At 36.5% G+C, this 15,091-nt stretch overlaps 1 protein-coding gene and 1 pseudogene across 3 annotated transcripts in view; both read left to right on the plus strand.

Annotated features, from left to right (window-relative positions):
- Window positions 1–15,091, plus strand: part of Cdh18 (cadherin 18) — an 867,298-nt gene that overhangs the window by 359,806 nt on the left and 492,401 nt on the right. The window lies entirely within an intron of this gene.
- LOC110310764 lies at window positions 7,244–9,033 on the plus strand (annotated as a pseudogene).

A 15,091-nucleotide genomic window follows, 5' to 3' on the forward strand; every position in this document is an offset into this window, starting at 1 on the left:
TAACTCTGTAATGGTTGACAATATCTCTGCTAGATATCCAGGTGTAGCAAATAAGTCAGTACCAGGAATGTGTTACCTCTTGAAAAGATTTCAAGGTCGCTAAAATGGATATATTTTAAGGGTCAGTATAGCAACTAACTGAAAATACCCGGGGTTAATTTTCTAATATTTCTTAGAAAATGGAACATTTTCTCCTGTTGTGTGTGTGTATGTATACATGTGTATACATATGTGTGTGTGTTTTCCTTAATGTAAGTTCAAGTAAGTTCAGAAAGAAAACACATAGCATTTAGTAGGACAATCAGAAAAGTCACCATTATTGAATTTGTTTACTGGATATACTCAGAATAAAATAAATATTCAATATCCTTCCTGAAATGAGAGATGACCACATTCTTTTTATTCAATAAAGGGGGAAACCGAGATATGTTTGAGTTGCTTTTTGCTGTGTTACTCTAACAGAACAATAGACTGGTTTTTCTCATAGAACCATGCCCTATATTCCTTCAGGTTCTCAGCCACATCAGCACTATGAGGAATGTATTCCATCTCAGAGATCGTGCCCTATATCCAACCGCAGAGTGGTTGGTTACTGCCACAATCTTTGAGCCATTATTGTAGAATTGTATTGTACAGGCAGTCCTAAATAATAAATGTACTTTTAGAAGTATAAACATCCTCAATTTCGAGTTGTATTAAGACCTATAATAAAAAAGTCAGTATTTCTTTTGAAGTAAAAAGAGAAATATTGATCAATCAAATCAAATTGAAGGCACAGACATAAATCCAAATCCCTCTGGACATTTGATTTTGACAAACAAGCACAATACCCAGTTGTGTTTTTTTTTTTTTTTTAAGAAAGCATCTTCAACAAATGGTACTGATCAAATGTGATGATAGTATAAAAATAGACCTATATTTGTCACCCTGTACAAAGCTCAACTCCCAATGATAATGTGCCTCAGTAAAGCTAAACACCTTTTATATGATAGAAGAGAAAGTAGTAATAGACTTTAAAAAAATGAAAACAGGACCAAAAGGATGTTTAAAATAACTGTATTACATTAAGAAACACATATTTTTACATTGTTATTTACTAAGGCACTAGGAAAATATATATTAGGCATGATTTTCTTATTTTCCTAAAATCAAAAGTCATACAAAGCCATGGATTTCCATAAATCAAGAGCTCTCTTTATTGGAGTCAAGACTATTCTTAGATCTTTTTCAGAGAGGTTTTAATGGTAGTGACTCACAGAGAGCTGGGAAAAAAAAAACAATGGACCATCTAGCTACCTGCGTGGGGCTCATGGGCTATTCAACTCAGTATATAAATTTTTTTATATCCATAAAAATGGAATAATTCGATTTGTTGCTGTGCTTTCATTATAGAAAAGCCACTTGGGAAAGGTTTTTATGATAGGTAACTTCTTTAACTCGCAGAGTCAATCCAGGAGCACTTTGTCACGCTGCCCAGAGTTGTTCTCTTCTAGTCTGTTCCAGGGGCTTTTCCTTTCTGGGCTGCCTGTCTGCTGCTCTGTGTGATGGCAATGCACACAGAGCCTAGCTTCACTTGTTAGCAGAAGTCATCTGCCAGAGCCATTTTTTCCATTGCACCTAAAGGAAAACCAAACACTCAATATGCCTATATTCCCTATAAGAATAAGAGACATTTTTCAAAGCTCTAGACAACATGCCCCTGATGATTTTAAGCTAGACCTGTAATATTTTGTGAGCATTCCAGAACAATTTTTTTCAGTGACTACAATTTCAATAGATGCACCAGATCTGCCTCTCAGTTCCCCAACCAAACAATAAGAAACTGAATGTCAACTGAAACAAGTAAGTATAACATAAGATTATCTCTTTGTTTCAGGCTTAGGTGAAATAACATTTGTAAATTCTCAAGCCTAAATGGACATAACAAGAGGAAACTCATTTTCACAGTGGGTAGTAGGAAGTGCTACTCAGATTGTGTGGTGTTTGAGCATTTTTTAAGCTGTAATTTTATCGTCAGCTAGTTTGAAAATCTTTATAACTTTACTTTTATAATATCTAGCAGTGTGCCATAAGAACGAACTGATATTGACACCAGTAATGCAGCCAGAAGCCAAGTTCACTGGGTTCTTATTATAGATTCTGAAGTTTTGTATCCACTCTTCGTGATTCTGCTCAGGACATTTTGAATCTGAAGTTTAGTGATGTGAATTATTGTCCACTACTTGGAGATCATTCTTGAGTCTAAGTTATCCAATGATTAAAAGGCTTCTGATTCTTTTTTAACTATAACTCACCTGTGAATCACTATTTTTCTTTTCTCACTTAGCAAATCCATTCTGTATGGTAAAACTGTTTGCATGACCAAACAAGTCTACATCCAAATAAAAACATATTCTGTGGAATTAGGGGTAGATTTTAACCTATTTCTTAAAGGAACAATATCTTGCTTCTGTGAATGACCCCACATATATTGCCATATTGGGAGCACTAATTAGACGCTGTGGGTTAGTTTTAAAAGGACAGGAATATCCGATGTAAATTGGGAAAAGGACACTTTGGAAGACAAAAATCATAGGGGATGATGAATAATGGATATTAGTAACTGATATTATATACATGTATGAAATTTTCAAAATGAAAATACAATGCATTATACTTAAGACTCAGTCAAAGCCTTACTATTATTTATTATAAATTTACAAAAGAGCAAACAAGAAGTAACCACATTGAAATAATCATTCACTAGCTTATATTATGAGATATAGACTGTAACTTGACTCTTCAGCTTACATTTTTGTACTCGGCTGATTGGCAATTGAATTCAGGACAGTCGTATCTCTTTCTTCCTGTCACTTGGATTACAAATGTTAGTGTTAAGTCTGGGCAGAGCTCACGGGGCTGCTGGCCTCGCTGGAGTCCCAAGAGGACATGCTCAGTTGTGTGTCCTGGGTTGGTGCAAGGCCTCCTGGGAGGCAGTTGAGGCTGTGGGGTGGAGAGAAGTTATGTCAATCCAGAATTGTAGATGGCAGTGTGGTCACTTTTTTTCTTTTTAAAAATGGGTATGTTACAGTCATCTATAAGATGGAACACAGGGCCCCCAATAGAGGAGCTAGAGAAAGTACCCAAGGAGCTGAAGGGGTCTGCAACCCTATAGGTGGAACAACAATATGAACTAACCAGTACCCCTAGAGCTCGTGTCTTTAGCTGCATATGTAGCAGAAGATGGCCTAGTAGGCCATCACTGGGAATTGAGGCCCCTTGGTATTGCAAACTTTATATGCCCCAGTACAGGGGAATGCCAGGGCCAAAAAGTGGGACTGGGTGGGTAGGGTATCAGAGCAGTGGGAGGGTATAGGAAATTTTTGGAATAGCATTTGAAATGTATATAAAGAAAATATCTAATTTAAACAATTAAAAATGGGTATGTTTGGAAAACTTTACTTCAAAATCTGAATAAATACTGATATGTTGGTCATATAATCAAATATTCATATAAATTGATTATATATCTTATACTTTATCACACTTAAACAGTATATTAACACCTTATGTCTAATGTCAACAATGTAAGGATATTGTGGACTACCCTAGTTTCTTGAAGCAGCATATTCTTACGTATTGTTGTTCTACTGTTCATCTCAGTTGGCAGCTTTCCTGCAACACTGAAGGCTACACTGATACTTAGTTCCTAATGAGTTATCTTAATGGGATTCTATACACTACTACTAAATTATATTACCTCCATGTAAACCATGACGTGCTCTGATTGGTCAATGGAAATAAAAAGATTTTAACTATACTTTGAACTTGGCTGCTTTATGAAAATTCAAAGACATAACACAGCATAAAATTGCTGCTAAAATAAAAACAGCATCTGTTTAATTGTAAAGAATAATAATATAGGTCTTGATTTATTTGCTAATTTAAGGTTGTATTTGATTATCTGATTAATAAATGTGTAAATATGTCTTCTAAAGTGTAAATGTCTCTCCAAAATCAACACACTGGAGACTGCATCCCCACTGTAATAGCTATTTGGAAGTACTCCCTGGAAGCTAGAAATGGGAAGTTTGCCTTCAACAACAAAATCATTCTGGTTCCTTCTTGACTTTGCAGCCTCTATACCCTGAAGCCAAGAAGTGCTGCTTTAGCAGTTCAGGGATATGGCAATCAGCCGTAGCAGTCAAAATCAAGACAGTGTTCTTTACTGCTAGTTGGACAAGAACGTTGAAACCAGTGAATGCTCTCTTTTCTGCCACTGACAAGCTCACTTCTCATAGCAAATTCTTCCTATGTAAATATGTTCAGCACAGAGTAGACTGCATTATGACCACATTATGTTTGCAATCAGCACTAAAACTTGCTAAAACCTTCCTCATCCCCTACATCTGCACCTTCATAAGCAAAGAAGTGAGGACAATGAGAAAGCAGAAATTACAGACTCAGTTATTTGATCCCTGAAAATTCTGACAAAATGGGAAGTAGCATCTATTTAACTTTATGTCCTCAAGTAAAAAAAGAAAGAAAAAAAAAGGAAAATAATACAACATGTTCTTCATATGTCACAGACTTTAGATGATGGAGATCATAACTAAAATGTATTGAAAATACTTTCCTAAGCAAAGCAGGTAAAAATTCACTTAAAATAAACAACTGAAGTAAAATTCAACTCAACATCAGGCCATTGTACGAAAGAATTTCATAGTGGAGGCTCTGGTTTGTATAACATTTTCAGGCAGGTAAAGCCAATTTACTTCATGAAAATAATCAAATTCCACGATTAGTGAGGGGATAAGATGCCACATTCTCAAACATTGGGTTTTTTTTGTTTGTTTTTTTTGGTTTTTTTTTTGGTTTGGGTTTTGTTTTGTTTGCTTGCTTACTTGTTTTTTTTTTTTTATCACAGTAAAAACTATTGAGTCCATTTAAGCATTTTTTTATGTTCAATGTTCAAGCTGTCCACTTGGAATTGGACAATTCATGGAAGTTCTTTCAGGCATTTACTTGACTTATCTAGGGGTGGGACTATGTGAAATTTCCCATATCCACATTGGCATATCAATTGGTAATGAATGGCATTAAGGCAGGTCTACTTTGGCAGCTATGTTGCCAAAGGATACTACCTACTAGCAGGTGTCTTGGGCCTCTAGTTCTTACAATCTCTTCACCACCACTTCCTGGATGTGTACATACATGTATGCATATAGATACATGCACACATACTTATGCATATGTAAAATTAATAAGGAAGAGATAGGAATTTGGGAAGGAGAATGAGGACAAGCGATGAGCTGAAGGATGGAGGAAAGGGTGTAGAGATCAGATGTTCATGTATGAAGTTAACAATGAAAGTATTATTGAAGAAATTAAACTGGCCTTGAGAAATGGATCAGCAATTCGAAAGAGTACTGAATGCTCTTAACGAAGATCTGGCTTTAATCCCACACACCTAAATAGTGACTTGCAACCATCTGTATCTCCAGTCCCACGATATCTGATGTCTTTTTGCATTTTTCATTGTTCATGGGTAAGGGGCATGCACTTAATGCACAGACACACATGTAAGTAAATGACTAGATATAGACATAGATATATAGATAAATATGACTAATTATATGTGGATATACACAATGTACTGAAAATGTCACATTTCAATTTAAATAGATCCCTTGTAAGCACAATTTCTCTTCTCACTTGAAAACTTTCCTATGTCTCGTTTTTCTGCTGAGCATTTGTAAGATTTATTAATTTTCATTTTATGTGTATGAGTGTTTGAAAGCCTAAAAGCATGTAGGCCACATGCATTTATATTGTTCATGGGGGACAGAAGATTACATCTGGTAACATGGATCTGTGAAACTTTATTTATGTTCTGATATCTGATCTTGGGTCCTCTCTAAGTGCAGCATGTATTTTTAACAACTTTGCCATCTCTCTAAAGATTCCTCTGATTTGCTTTTTCTAAATAGACACAGTTCATTTATTGCTGCTAGTGGTTCATGGGTTTGGGGCCATCAACTGGGGATAGCCTTTCAGGAGTGTCATTCCCTTAAGAAAGAGACTCTTTCCCCCAGCACCCTTGTCAATGTCTCAACAGAGAGTTTAAGCCAAATCTTGGTTCCCACCAACAGCCTCATGAACTATATTCAGAAGAGAAGGTTTATTGCTCTATTTCTTAAAGATATCCTTTCATGTGTGGAGTCGTATATTTGGCATTTCACAGCCTGTAAATCAAAATCCTTGAGGGACTATAGCTGTCCCAGACCAGCGTAGTGATTTGGAATGTTGCGAAGCTCACTGAAGGGGCAGTTCTCTTCTGCACTGGCAGTTTGCCGTGTCATCAATCTTGCTCAGCTGCGCAGCAAGACAATTTACCTGGACAAGACTACATAAAGGATAGCAAAAGGTTATTGTTAGGTTATGAAGTTTTCTGACAACAACAATATGCCAGGGCTTAGATGAGAGCAAAGCATACCTGAATTCGAGATTTGCTGTGTAATATTCTCTTCTAAGTACGTCTATCAGAAAATTGTGTTTGAACATCTCTTAGGAACACAATGTGAAATATAACTAGTCCACACATAAGTGCTTTTATAATGTTTTCAAATGTAATTATACTGCAGTGTGGGTTACAAGGACAAGCTAATACCAACCGTCATGCCAAACATATAGGAATATTGCCACATTATTCTTAGAAACAAGTACCTAGCTCAGGTCAGTCCAATTGGAGCTTGAAATATTATTGGGCATTCATTCCACAACAGAGCAAATGAATTTTAATCAGACTCATAGCTCAATATTTTGTATTTATAGAATCAATTTAAAAGGAAAAAAATGTTTACCATGTCTTCTAGATGGCCCAGAAAGTAAAATCATATTTTTTACAAGAGTGACTGAGTTTAAAGCAAAAATTTCAAGGGAAAGGCAAGACCAACTCTCTTATATGATCTCTACCTACACAGTCAGTGACACATGCACATCTATACTGATACACAGTCCTCTCTGTCTGTCTGTCTGCCTGCCTGGCTGTCTGTCTCTCCGACATTTGTTCCTCTTGCTCATTCTACTCTGTTGCCTCTCTCTTTATCTTGCCCAAAACAGCCACACAATAAATAAAAATAAATGAGTAGTATTACAATATACCAATGATCTCCTTCCCTAATATTTTCATTCTCATAGTACTCTTAGAAAAATCAGGTCTGCTTGGAGCAACAGTTGCCGGTCTCTTTTCTGCAAGGTGGGCTCCATAAAAGTTGTCAAGAATAATATCTAATTTAAAAGATAACAAGTGAGATTCAGAAGGTGGCAAGAGGGTAAAACTGTCTACTATGCACGGAAGCGATGGTGATCCAGGACAAGAATGAGTACAACACACCCGAATAGGATGATAGTTCCTGTAACTAACAGAGATATCATCTGCCAGATTGCATATAGAAGAGGTTTGGATCATCTGTGCCATGTATGCCCATGAACTTCCAAAATATGGTGTGAAAGTTGGCCTGACACATTATGCTGCAGCCTATTGAACTGGCCTGCTGCTGGCCTGCAGGCTTCTAAATAGGTTTGGCATGGACAAAATCTATGAAGGCCAAGTGGAGGTGAATGGATGTGAATACAATGTGGAAAGCATTGAAGGTCAGCCTGGTGCCTTCACTTGCTATCTGGATGCAGGTCTTGCTGGAACTACAACTGGCAATAAAGTTTTTGGGGTCCGCAGGGGAGCTGTGGATATGCTACACACACTCCAGTAAAGTCTGCTTGGCAGGCCAAGAGGCCTGAAAGCACTCACAAGGCAAAGAGTTTCAAGGAAACTCAACCTCCTGGAACCTTGGCATTCTCATAACCTGTATACTCACACCCTAGCCCCGTGTAAGTCTGGTGTATGGATGCACGTGCTCTCATTTAGTGTTAATTTATTATAAGTGCCTTTAAAGATTGAATTCTGACATAGCTAAGCCTTTGCCTGTGTTCCAACATCCCAGAAAATCCTTGAAGCCAACAAACTTGGAATTCAGTAGGAATTCAGTAAGAATGTTACCTATTCAGTAACATTCAAATTTACTTCTAGTAGAGACCTTGAAACTAATTAGGCATTACAAAGAAAGGAGCCAGAATATCTTGGGGCTGGTCTGCAGAGTGTTTACTTGGAACAATAGCCAGTCTTACCCAGACAAGGGAATTCACAATGGCCCAGCTAATAGGTGGGTTTACCATGAAAGAGTTAGGGAATCCCCCTGAGACAAGTTCCTTCACTAGGCCTAAAAGAAACAACATAATAAGGCATTTACTAAAACCCCTGCTGGTGAGCTTAACAATAAACTAGCATTACATCTGGCTTCCTTCTTATTGGCAGGGGCCTGTCCCCCCCCCCCCCCCCCCCCCCGCCTTCTTTTGATGTATACATTCCTTTTGTATTGTGTCACTGTAACTCAGCGGATGTATCTCACCTGGTTTCTTGTCACTCTTCTGTATAAAAAGTATGATGCTCATGCCCATGAACTTCCAAATATGAAGTTGAAAATTTACATTCAGATTTTACATAATCTCGTGTCTTGCTTCTATGTGTCATTCATTTGCCAACTCCTTGTCCACCTGCAACTAGAGATCCATTCTGCGCAGACAGGGACCAAAAAGGGTCTGCGGCATGGATGGAGGGTTGTCTATCCCTTGTAGTGCCAAACGGTTCCCTGATTATGACTCTGAAAGCAAGGAGTTCAATGCAGAGGTACATTGTAAGCACATCGTGGGTCAGGACAAGGTAGACTACATGCGCTACCTAATGGAGGAAGATGAAGTTACATATAAGAAACTGTTCTCTTGGTACATCACGAACAATAACTCCAGACATGATGGAGGAAATGTATAAGAAAGCTCATGCTGTTATCCAAGAGAATCCAGTCTATGAGAAGAAACCTAAGAGAGAAGTGAAGAAGAGGTGGAATAGACCCCAAACATCTTGCCCAGAAGAAACACCAGGTTGCTCAAAAGAAGCCAAGCTTTCTCAGAGCTCAGGAACTGGCTGCTGAAATCTAAAGCAATTTTCTATGATTTTTTTTCATAAAGAAAATAAACATTGATCAAGAACAAAAAGAAATGTTGATAATGACAAAATAAATTTATATTATATGTTGTAAACCCTTGCTACCTCTGCGGTACATTGCCATATGCAAATATTACAGAGCTCTCTTAAAAATGTGTATCTCTGGGGGTACTGATTAGTTCATATTGTTCCACCTATAGGGTTGCAGACCCCTTCAGCTCTTTGGTACTTTCTTTAGCTTCTACATTGGGGGCCCTGTGTTCCATCCTATAGATGACTGTGAGCACCCACTTCTGTATTTGCCAGGCACTGGCAAAGCTTCAGAGGAGACAGCTATATCAGGGTCCTTTCAGCAAAATCTTGCTGGCTTGTGTAATAGTGTCTGCATTTGGTGGCTGATTATGGGAAGGACCCCCAGGTGGGGCAGTCTCTGGATGGCCCATTCTTTAGTCTTAGCTCCAAACTTTGTCTCTGCAACTCCTTCCATGGATATTTTGTTCCCTATTCTAAGGAGGAATGAAGTATCCACACATTGGTCTTCCCTCTTCTTGATTTTCTTGTGTTTTGGAAGTTGTATCTTGGGTATTCTAGGTTTCTGGGCTAATATCCACTTATCAGTGAGTGCATATGAAGTGACTTCTTTTGTGATTGGGTTACCTCATGCAGGATGATGCCCTCCAGATACATCAATTTGTCTAAGAATTTAATAAATTCATTGTTTTTAATAGCTGAGTAGTACTCCATTATATAAATGTAGCGCATTTTCTGTATCCATTTCTCTGTTGAGGGACATCTGGGTTCTTTCCAGCTTCTGGCTATTATACATAGGGCTGCTATGAACATAGTGGAGCATGTGTCCTTATTACCAGTTGGAACACCTTCTGGGTATATGCCCAGGAGAGGTATTAACTCATGTCTCTAGCTGCATATATAGCAGAAGATGGCCTAATTGGCCATCATTGGGAAGAGAGGTCCCTTGGTCTAGCAAACTTTATATGCCCCAGAACAGGGGAAAGCCAGGGTCAAGAAGTGGGAGTGAGTGGGTACAGGTGCAGGGCAAGGGGAGGGTATAGTGGACTTTTGGGATAGCATTTAAATATAAATGAAGAAAATATCTAATAAAAAATGTGTATCTCTTTTAGAAAGTGAGTGTGAAACAAAAATCAAATTTGAGATGTTTGTGAAAATCCAATGGAAGATGAAATATTTGTGCTTGTAGCTGAAAAAGCGTTAAATTGCCTATAATGTCTGTATGACAGTTCTGTCTTTATTCGTGATGCTTAATGTGTTGGAGTTTATAGCTTAGTCTTTCTCATTTCTTTTGCAAAATATTTTAGTAATTAATTTATCTAATGATCATTGATAATATTTTATTTCAAATTAAATTATAATAATTTAGTGTTTTATCTCATGGCATTTGTATTAGTTTTTGTGTGGTAATTTATCATAATCTCAAAATTCAAAAACATACTTATGAAAACTTGTATCATAATTTCCTTTTTCTAGTTTCTGATTAGATCAACACAATAGAAGCAATATCAATTTTCTGAAAAAAAAATATATAATGAATTGAAAACTATATCTACTCACTCAAAATGGAAATCCTGTAGTTAATCTAGACATGCAAGAACAAATGTATGAATTACATAACATAGCATATATAAATGACCTCTGTTAATAACATTTGTATAGAATTAAGTATTTATTCATGAATGAATAACATTCTGAATATCTGACAACAGACTGCTTTTATTTTTGCTTCTATACTTTCTGTTTTACTTTTTGACTTAGAAAGAGACAGCAAGAGAGAATTAGAGATAGAACGAGAGAGAGGGAGAGAGGAGCAGAGACACAGAGAAAGACAGAGCATTTGTGTGTGTGTGTGTGTGTGTGTCTGTGTGTGTGTGTCTCTGTGTGTGTGTGTGTCTCTGTGTGTGTGTCTGTGTGTGTTGGCTATGCATGCTCATAGCAGTTTATTTACATTTGCAAGTATACCTGCAAATATGTGTGCTCATTATTGTGGAAGCATTAGGTTGACATTTGTAATTTTTCTTGTCACTTTGCCTTTTTTTAAGACAGTTTCTCTCTTTTTGAACATGGAGCTAAATAATATAGCTAGGCAGCTACAGGGTCCTACCTATTGTGCTTCCCAAGCAATGTGGCTGAAAATGACAAGGATTCACATGGGTGTAGGAACACAGGCTTCTTCTTGATGTTTAGCAAGGTACTTTGCCCTCCAAAGGAAGTTTTTCATATTTGCATCTGTTATTTGTACAATATAGTGATTTCCAACCTATCTTCTCACATTTATAAAATGTATTTTGATCCTATTGCTTCCTCCCTTCTCCCTCTCTCCCTCCCCATTTCTCAGTATACTGCTTACTTTTTCACAGAGGGACAAGGAACAAGACGTATTAGAATTCTTACATTTGTAATTCGACTTCTACAGGGACTGAGAGAATAAGGTAATGACTCCCAGGACAGGATCAGGAACATAGTAAAACCTTTCTCAACACAAACAAACAAACAAACAAACAAACAAAACAACACATTCTGCCTTACACAAAAACAGTAAAAGTCAAGTACTGTTTAAATAAATAATACCTTATTACTTTCATATATTCTAGTGACAAAATGAAATCTCTGAAATTTTTTATAAAATCTGTGGTAGAGACGGGAGAGATGGCTCAGTAATTAATTGCCTTTTCCGATTTTTTCAGAGGACCCAGATTTATTTCCCAGCATCCACATTATGGGTCATACTCACCTAAAACTCCAGTTCAAAGCAATGGGTTGCCTTATTCTAGACTCTTAACTAATTATGCCTGCCCATGGCCACACATGCATGCAGAAAAGTATTCAGAAAGTAATAAAAATTAAAATCAGTAATTTTAAGAACACTTCAAGCAAGAGTTTTCCTGCTGTGCTCAAACCAAATTGCTATTAACATGGAAGGTTTTACTACACTGAGCTAGAGCTGAGATTCCAAAACTAGGTTGTTCTGTTTATCAGAGCTTGTTGTGAGTCTGGATGGAATCACTTAGTCTTCATATGTGAATTATAGAAGATTTAAAATTCCTTTCTAGAGGTCATTAAAGCATCTTTAGTAGCCTACAGATCCTACATTTTCTCTCCTCCTCATCCTTTGAGGTCATAAATCTCCCTGTGATTGGCACTTCTATTTAATGAGGTTAAAGGAAGCCTACAAACAGGTGCCAACTTCACTCTGACCACAAATCATAAATAAGACAGTCCAGTAGAAATTGAGCTTTAGGCTGGCTCCCATGAGCAATTCCTCCTATCTTAGCTCCCATGTATATATGGATGTAAACAAACATAATAAGTAGATAAAGATCAAAATCACAGAACTGTTTCACTGATGTAAATAATTAGACAATGTTGCATATTTTTCATTTACTCCAAATTAGAGGATTTACATAGTGAGTTAAATGAAATAATATTTTAAGGCTATACAGATGGAATGGCTCCTAAATCCCAAATTCATACTGGCTTTGCCTGTAGAGTTTTTAGGGGTAGAACGTACAAATGAAATTATAAGAACTCATCAAATTGTCAATGGAAAATTACAGTATTAAAAGCATTCATATGTTCCCAAAAGGTGGTTTGTATTGCCTATTTTAATGAAATGGATATTTGTACTTCTGCATAATTTTAAAAGTATAAATATGTGGATAACTCTGATATCCACAGTCATGGGAGTGACCATCTTTATAATATCTATTCTGCAGTATTCCGCTGTCATTTAAGATCCATTTTAAATGCTAATATGTCACTTTGTGTTTGTTAATTTCGGAAGTCACTCCAACATTCGACTTACTTATTTCAATGAGTGGTTAGGCATTTCATTTAGCTACTTTGTACCAAAAGCCCAAAGCAATTATTTTCAAATCTATATGCAAGGTATTCTTTTCAAGGAGTAGTCAATAGTGGGTCAATTATCAGTTTAAATACTGCATTGTGCATATGTGTCATACTGAGCCATTTAAAATTTGTTGAGAATGCTCAAAGTTAATTGTAAGAGACAAGATATGATGTTATGAATACAGGAATTAAGGTATACAGCACAAAACATTAAAATTGAGTGATCTACAATCCTAGCTGTGTAACTGTGATACATGAATCATTGATCTAATTATGTCTATATTTTATCCATAATAAAGTCAACTGGAATGATATACCTAAAGCCAATTATTATAACTGACTATTTTAATATAATTTCTTGGAATCAGAAAAAACACCTCTATTATTTGAGTCAGGGTTCATGTGACATTTCTGAGTTTTAAAAGTCAAGACACCCCAACATCAATAATCATTTCAGAAAAATAGATACTTCAAAATGATGTGCCAGCTATAGAGGAAAACCATCCTATTTTTTCTTTTAAAGGAAATAGCTCTGTGGGGTTAGCTGTATGCATTCCCAGTCACTGTGAATTTAAGGGCCATTTTTAGGCTCTTAAACAAGCCTGAGATGTTAAAATAAACAAATTCAGAGGAATGCCACTTCTCTTTTGCAGTCTTCTATTGTCCCAATGTCCCCTTCTTTTCTTGAGGGCTTTGGAGTTTCTCTTAGTTTCTCCCCCTATAATTGCAAGAGATATTTTAAATAAGAAGGGAAGCTAATTTGTTGTCCTGTTTCTTTTTGAGTTTATGTAGTACAATAGCACAGACTGAATAATCCTGATTGGACAGAAATTTACTAGGTCATACTTCTGCTCTCCGGGAAGATAAAGATTGACGTCTAGTCTTATGTAGCTGCTATCCTTGTTTCATCATTAATGATAAAACTGAAGCAGACAGTTTTTGTTGATTGATTCCCTGTTTTGTATTGAGAATTATGAATATTAATGAATATAGATAGAAGAGACAATGTGGCTGAATGAGTGTTAGACTACAATATGAAAGGAGGAGCTTAAGACCTTTTACTCTCTTGGTGGGGAATATTTATAAGGAACTGCAATCTTTAAAAACAGCTTTGAGATCTTTTCATTCAAATTACACCTTGATCACGGGTGAAGGCATAACCATGCAAGAAAAGAGAGACCTCCTTATCCAATTCCCTTTTAGAGACTACACTTTTGTGTACAGCTCTATATCCAACCTGGATTAGGAAATGTTGCCACTGTGAAGTTATAATTGAGTATAGTTATGTAAATTGGTTGACATTGGTAGGCAAGACAATCTTAGGAGACTGCCATCATAAATATGAACCAGCTTTGACTACATCTGCCAAGTAGTAGTATCCAAACTGTCTCAATGACAACAAGTTTCTTCAGGAATCTTTAAAACATACAATTTAAAGTAGCAAAATACTCAAAATTTTGTGCCAAAAGAAGCTTGTCTAAAAGCCAAAAGAAATAGCCACCAGATTCAGAGGGAGCCTGGCAAAGCATGCTGCTAATGCTTCAAAGCTACACACACACACACAGACACACACACACACACAGACACACAAACTCACACACACACACAAAGACATATATATATATATATATTCCTCTGTAGATGGCTCAGCATTTTGGAAGACTTGATTTTGGAAATGATTGCTGGTCTTGGGTTGACTTCTCTTTAAAAAATTCTGAAATATCATATACACAAAACTTGATTCACATAATAGAATTTTGCTAATTCCAGGGAGTTATAAAAACTAGCTTAAAGCATTATATATGCAATTTCTCTGCTTATTCTGTATTTTCCTAACATTTATTTAAACAAGAAAAATCAAACATTCCCTTGCTGAAATGGAATTCATTAATCAATAATAATAAGTCTTCTTTAGTTTTCAAAATAAATGAGTAGAACTACATTGTACATTTGCAAGTGGCTCTGTGAGCTGTATTTCCCAGGAATAAATAGTCATAGTAGTCCATAAATCTGGTCGTAACTTTTTGATCATAGAGAACTGGAATGTTGCAGATACAGAGCCAAATTGTCTTGAAGTATCCGTAGTTTTCTTTCTTTTTTTTTTAATATTTTTTTATTAGGTATTTTCCTCGTTTACATTTCCAATGCTATCCAAAAAGTCCCCAATAC

The sequence above is a fragment of the Mus caroli genome, chromosome 15, assembly GCF_900094665.2.
Source record: "Mus caroli chromosome 15, CAROLI_EIJ_v1.1, whole genome shotgun sequence".
NCBI lineage: Eukaryota > Metazoa > Chordata > Mammalia > Rodentia > Muridae > Mus > Mus caroli.